This window comes from Pongo pygmaeus, chromosome Y (assembly GCF_028885625.2).
Source record: "Pongo pygmaeus isolate AG05252 chromosome Y, NHGRI_mPonPyg2-v2.0_pri, whole genome shotgun sequence".
In the NCBI taxonomy this organism is placed as follows: Eukaryota; Metazoa; Chordata; class Mammalia; order Primates; family Hominidae; genus Pongo; species Pongo pygmaeus.
The window spans coordinates 26,901,695-26,907,760 of record NC_072397.2 but is presented as its reverse complement, the minus strand read 5'-3'; the positions used below and the strand labels follow the sequence as shown (position 1 = coordinate 26,907,760).

The following is a 6,066-nucleotide window of genomic DNA, read 5'->3' as shown; positions in this document are numbered from 1 at the left end:
GCTTAAAAAAATTTACAAGAGAAAATCATACAACCCCATCAAAAAGTTGGCAAAGGATATAAACAGGCACTTCTCAAAAGAAGAAATTTACGCAGCAGAAAGCCACATTGAAAAATGTTGATTAACACTGGCCATCAGAGAATTGCAAATCAAAACCACAATGAGAGACCATCTCACACCAGTTAGAATGGCGATCATTAAAATGTCAGGAAACAACAGGTGTTGGAGTGGATGTGGAGAAATAGAAAAACTTTTACACTGTTAGTGGGACTGTATACTAGTTCAACCATTGTGGAAGACAGTGTGGTAACTCCTCAAGGGTCTAGAACTGGAAATATCATTTGACCCAGCCCTCCCATTACTAGGTATATACACAAAGGATTATAAATCGGCTGCTATAAAGACACATGCACACGTATGTTTATTGTGGTACTATTCACAATAGCGAAGACTTGGAACCAACCCAAATGTCCATCAATGATAGACTGGATTAAGAACATGTAGCACATATATACCATGGAATACTATGCAGCCATAAAAAATGATGAGTTCATGTCCTTTGAGGGGACAAGGATGAAGCTGGAAACCATCATTCTGAGCAAACTATCACCAAGGACAGAAAACCAAACACCATATGTTCTCACTCATAGGTGGGAATTGAACAATGAGAACACTTGGACACAAGATGGGGAACATCACACACTGGGGCCTGTTGTGGGATGGTAGGAGTGGGGAGGAGGGAGGGATAGCATTAGGAGATATACCTAATGTAAATGATGAGTTAATGGGTGCAGCACACCAGCATGGCACTTATATACATATGTAACAAACCTGCACGTTGTGCACATGTACTCTAGAACTTTAAGTGTAATGATAAAAAAAAGAAATTTTAAAAATTAGTGTTTTGACGGAGAGTACATGAATGTATTTAATCATATGCTGAAGTGCATGTCATACAGACAGCAGAAGAGGTGATAAAATGCTTATATAGTTTTGAAGCAATAAACAAATGGACATGATTGATGAAGGAGATGAGATGATAAGACATATATTATGACTAACTGTTGCAAGACCACATTACATCGTCATGTCACCAGCCTTCAAGAAAAGCGTACGGTAAAAAAAAGAAAATGACATTTATTCCTAAATGAAAGCAATAAAGATGAGAGTATTTGCAGTTTGTGAAAGAACTGCTTACATGTAATGGTGTTTATTTAAACCCTGCTCATGCTAAGCTTTTAGATTAGCTTCTTCGTAATAAAAATAATGTGTCCTTGGCTTCTACGATTCTTTACAAGACATCAACATGTTTTTAATATTTTTCTTCAGTCTTCTTTTTGCTTTTTTCATAGAATCATTAGCCTTAATTTATGTGAATGTGTTGCCTTTCTGGTTTAATTATTCTAAAGTAAAAAAATTTAAGATATCTCTACCTTAGAATAGTGGAACTTAATGTATGGATATATGAAAAGCATTTATTTATTACACCAGTGATCATTTTTTACTGAAGCATTAGTTTAAAATGTGGGTTAGTGAAGTGGTAAGATCATCAGTAAAACTAGTCTTAACTAACAAAAATTATGTTAAGAAAGAGCTTGAAAATACAACTGTTTTTGACTGTATAGGTACTTTTTATTTAAAGAGCAGAATTATTTTTCTGCCTGAATCAAAATAAATTACTTTGATTAGTATACACATTGCTGCTGTATTCCTCATTATCATTGTATTTTACATTTTAAAAAAGTAATTTGTGTTCCTGCCAGTGACTGGTATACAGCTTTGGATTTTATTCATAGGGAACTTATAATTGGTTTGGTTGTCTATTATACTGCTTTATATTTTCCTAACCATAAAAACATTATTTCAAATTTTAAATATACAATAAACATTTTTGCAGTAATTGTGAGAGAATTCTTCCTAAACTTAAACTTGTCTAATCTAAATGTGTGTTTATTATTTCAAAATTGGTTCCTACTCCAATACCTTCGTATTGCACGTTTTTCCACTTTATCGTTAAGTATGAAGTTTTACCTTTACTAAATAAAATATTAAGTGATAATTAAAAAGATATAACATATTGTAGATGAGGTTTTCTTGGTGATATTCATAATTCCAATAATTTGGAAGGCCAATGCAAAAGATCGCTTGAGGCCAAGAATTTTGAACATGGTTTGGCCAAAGAGTGAAACACAATCTCCACAAAAGTTTTTACAAATCAAGAAGTTATGGTAGCTCACACCGGTAACCTTAGCAATCTATAAGTCCATGGTGAGTGGATCAGTTCAGCATATAAATTGAGGCCAGCCTGAACAATATAACAGGATTCTGTCTATACAAAAAATTAAAATAATTAAAGAAATTAAATAATTATCTGAGCCTACTGGCCTTTTCCTGGAGAACCAGCTAACTGGGAGGCTGAAGCTGCAAGAACATGGGTATCACAGGCTGCCACTAAGGAGATGAGACAGATACCTGATTCTTTCACATAGCTAAGTGGATACAGCCTACTTTACATTTATCTTTTTCATGTAAAATTGCTTATTTTCTTGACTTTGTATGACTATAGGTAGGGTTGTAGTTTGGAGTCAGAGGACAGCTTTAGCTGAGCCATCTTCCCTGAAAACACAAGGCATTCTTCCTTCCTACACAGTCACCCATCTTAGTGCCCCAAAACGTTCAGCCAATTTGACTTAGATTGTCCTAAATTAATGTGATTTTTGTCTTCTGATCCTTCCATTAACGCTCTCTTTTCTCCACACTCAAGTCCCATCTTTGGCTACTGTCAGTAATCATTCATCCCCTCCCATCACAAAAGAAGCCTGTACTCCCTTCAGATACAGCAACATGAAAATTCCCCAGAAAAACCACAAAATAAAAAAATACATATTTTAATTTTGCACTTTTTTAATTTTTAAAAAACGGTCAAAATTGAGGAACCACATGCATCTGGTAGGAGACGGGTTTCATCTTCACAAAGAATTTACTGATAGGAACATTTTTGTTACATAATATTAGTAGAAAAAATTCTGAATGAAACAAGAACAAAAAATCCCCAAAACCTGAAGTGAAGCCCTGCTGCTGGCCCGGGACGGGCCCTCTGCCCTGGGTTCGGCGGCCCCCTCTCCGCCGCCTTGTTGGGCCGGGCCCAGAGACAGTCCGCCGCCGCCTCACAGCCAGGGTTCGCATTGGCCGCCTGGCGCCACTACAGCGAGGCGGTGGCCAAGCGCGAGGACGATCCTAACTTCTTCAGGACGGTGGAGGGCTTCTTCAATCGCGGCGCCAGCATCGTGGAGGACAAGCTGGTGGATGACTTGAGGACCCGGGAGAGCGAGGAGCAGAAGCGGAACCGGCTGCACGGCATCCTGTTGATCTTCAAGCCCGGCAACCTTGTGCTGAGTCTCCTTCCGCATCCGGAGCGACGACAGCTCCTGGGAGGTCATCTAAGGCTACCCAGCCCAGCACAGCCAGCACTGCACACCCTGCAAGGGAGATGTCCGTTACAGCACTGATGTGAGTGCAGATGAAGTAAAAGCTTTGGCTTCTCTGATGACATACAAGTGTGCAGTGGTTGATGTGCCATTTGGGGGTGCTAAAACTGGTGTTAAGATCAACCCAAAGAACTATACTAATAATGAATTGGAAAAGATCACAAGGAGGTTCACCATGGAGCTAGCAAAGAAGGGCTTTATTGGTCCTGGCATTGATGTGCCTGCTGCAGACATGAGCACAGGTGAGCGGGAGATGTCCTGGATCGCTGATGCCTATGCCAGCACCATAGGTCACGATGCTATTAATGCACTCTCCTCTGTTACTGGTAAACCCATCAGCCAAGGGGGAATCCATGGACGCATCTTTGCTACTGGCCATGGTGTCTTCCATGGGATTGAAAACTTCATCAATGAAGCCTCTTACATGAGCGTTTTAGGAATGACACGAGAGTTTGGAGAAAAAACATTTCTCGTTCAGGGATTTGGTAATGTGGGCCTACACTCTATGAGACAATTACATCATTTTGGTGCTAAATGCATTGCTGTTGATGAGTCTGATCGGAGTATATGGAATCCAGATGGTATTGACCCAAAGGAACTGGAAGACTTCAAATTGCAACATGGGTCCATTCTGGGTTTCCCCAAGGCAAAGCCCTATGAAAGAAGCATCTTGGAGGCCTACTGTGACATACTGATCCCTGCTGCCCGTGAGAAGCAGTTGACCAAATCCAATGAACCCAGAGTCAAAGCCAAGCTCATTGCTGAAGGTGCCAAGGGGCCCACAACTCCAGAAGCTGACAAGATCTTCCTGGACGGAAACATTATTGTTATTCCAGATCTCTACTTGAATGCTGGAGGAGTGACAGTATCTTACTTCGAGTGGCTGAAGAATCTAAATCATGTGAGCTATGGCCATTTGACCTTCAAATATAAAAGGGATTCTAACTACCACATGCTCATGTCTGTTCAAGAGAGTTTAGAAAGACAATTTGGAAAGCACGGTGAAACTATTCCCATTGTACCCATGGCAGAGTTCCAAGACAGGATGTCAGGTGCAACTGAGAAAGACATCAGGCACTCTGGCTTTGTGTACACAATGGAGTGTTCTGCCAGGAAAATCATGTGCACAGCCAGGAAGTATAACCTGGGATTGGACCTGAGAACAGTTGCCTATGTCAATACCATTGAGAAAGCCTTCAAAGTGTGCAATGAAGCTGGCGTGACCTTCACATAGATGGATCATGGCTGACTTCCTCACTGCCCTCTTCACGTGTGACTTCTGCAGACCTATCACAAGTTTACATGTAACCACATAAATCCCTTTCTCTCCTGACTCATTAATAATGGATACCATTCTCAACAAGTCAATCCAAATCAGCCTGTTAAGGAGTAATAAATTAAGGTTAGAGGATCATGTACGAGCTGAGTGTGAAAGTAGAAATCACCTACATCAGAGAGCCATTTTGGTATTTTGCCTTTAAATAAAAAGCCTCCTCAATCTGGCTATGCAGCCTTGCTCTGTAAATTTTCCCAACACAATCAGTGCTAGTGTTGGGGAAGGGACAGTCAAGAGCAGTCAGTTGCTTACTTATTTTGCTCTGGATGAGTCTGGGACATGCTTTAACTTTAACACATTTAAGAAGTAGTTGTGTGGCCTTTTCAGAAGGTGGCATGGTCCTCAAGTGAGTTCTTAGTATTTTATGTCAGCAAAATAACACAATTTTGCAGGTTACAGACAAATATAAAAGCTGTTTCTGTTTATGAATTTTATTATTTTAGAATAGAATAAGTACATGCTGTCTTTAATCACTTAACAAGCCTAACCTTGACTCAAACAGTGAATGCCTATAAAAATAATAAATAAAAAAACTAGTATTTTTATATCATAAATCAATATTATTTATAGCTTATCATTCATGTGTTGTTGTCCAGCAAATATTAAAAGCCCTGTGGATAATTAAGTTTTCTTCATACCTGCAAAATATGGAGGCTATTTTCACTAAAACTGTCAGAATTTGCTTACTATAATTATGAAACATAGTCCAAAGAATGCAGGAATCTTTTTATCATGTTAACTAATTTTTCTCTTTTGAAGACCTATGGTTAACTAATTAAACTATAATTCAAGTAGAGTGTCCCAGAAAGAAACCACTTCGGCTCCCTCTTTGGAGTCTGGCTGGCTCTGAGCATTGCCAATGGCCCCTACTCACCTTACTTTGTATCCTCTCCTTTTAGAGGCTTTGCATTCTGCACCCAGCTTCACTAACAGTGGGCTCAAAACAACCTTGGGTTGAGTGTTTCACTTGGGAGTTATTTGGCCAGTGCCTTTTGAACAGTAGTGTCCCGATGAAGTGGTAGATAATATATGTGTAAGAATCAACTTCTTTTTTTTTAAACTATAACACCCTTCAGAAATTTCTCACTACTTTGTAACTGCATGGCTTAACCTGTTGATAAAAGCAGTTATTTAAAGTCTACGTTTTCCAAAAAAAAAAAAACAAACAAAAAACCTAAAGGATATTAAACCAGGACAATCTTCTAACAATGACTCCTCTTTCCAGTATAAGAGAACTACCTC

General features: G+C 39.2%; 1 pseudogene; it reads left to right on the top strand.

Annotated features, from left to right (window-relative positions):
- Positions 1-1,087: 1,087 nt before the first annotated feature.
- LOC129025708 (glutamate dehydrogenase 1, mitochondrial-like) lies at positions 1,088-4,722 on the top strand (annotated as a pseudogene).
- The last annotated feature ends 1,344 nt before the right edge of the window (positions 4,723-6,066 follow it).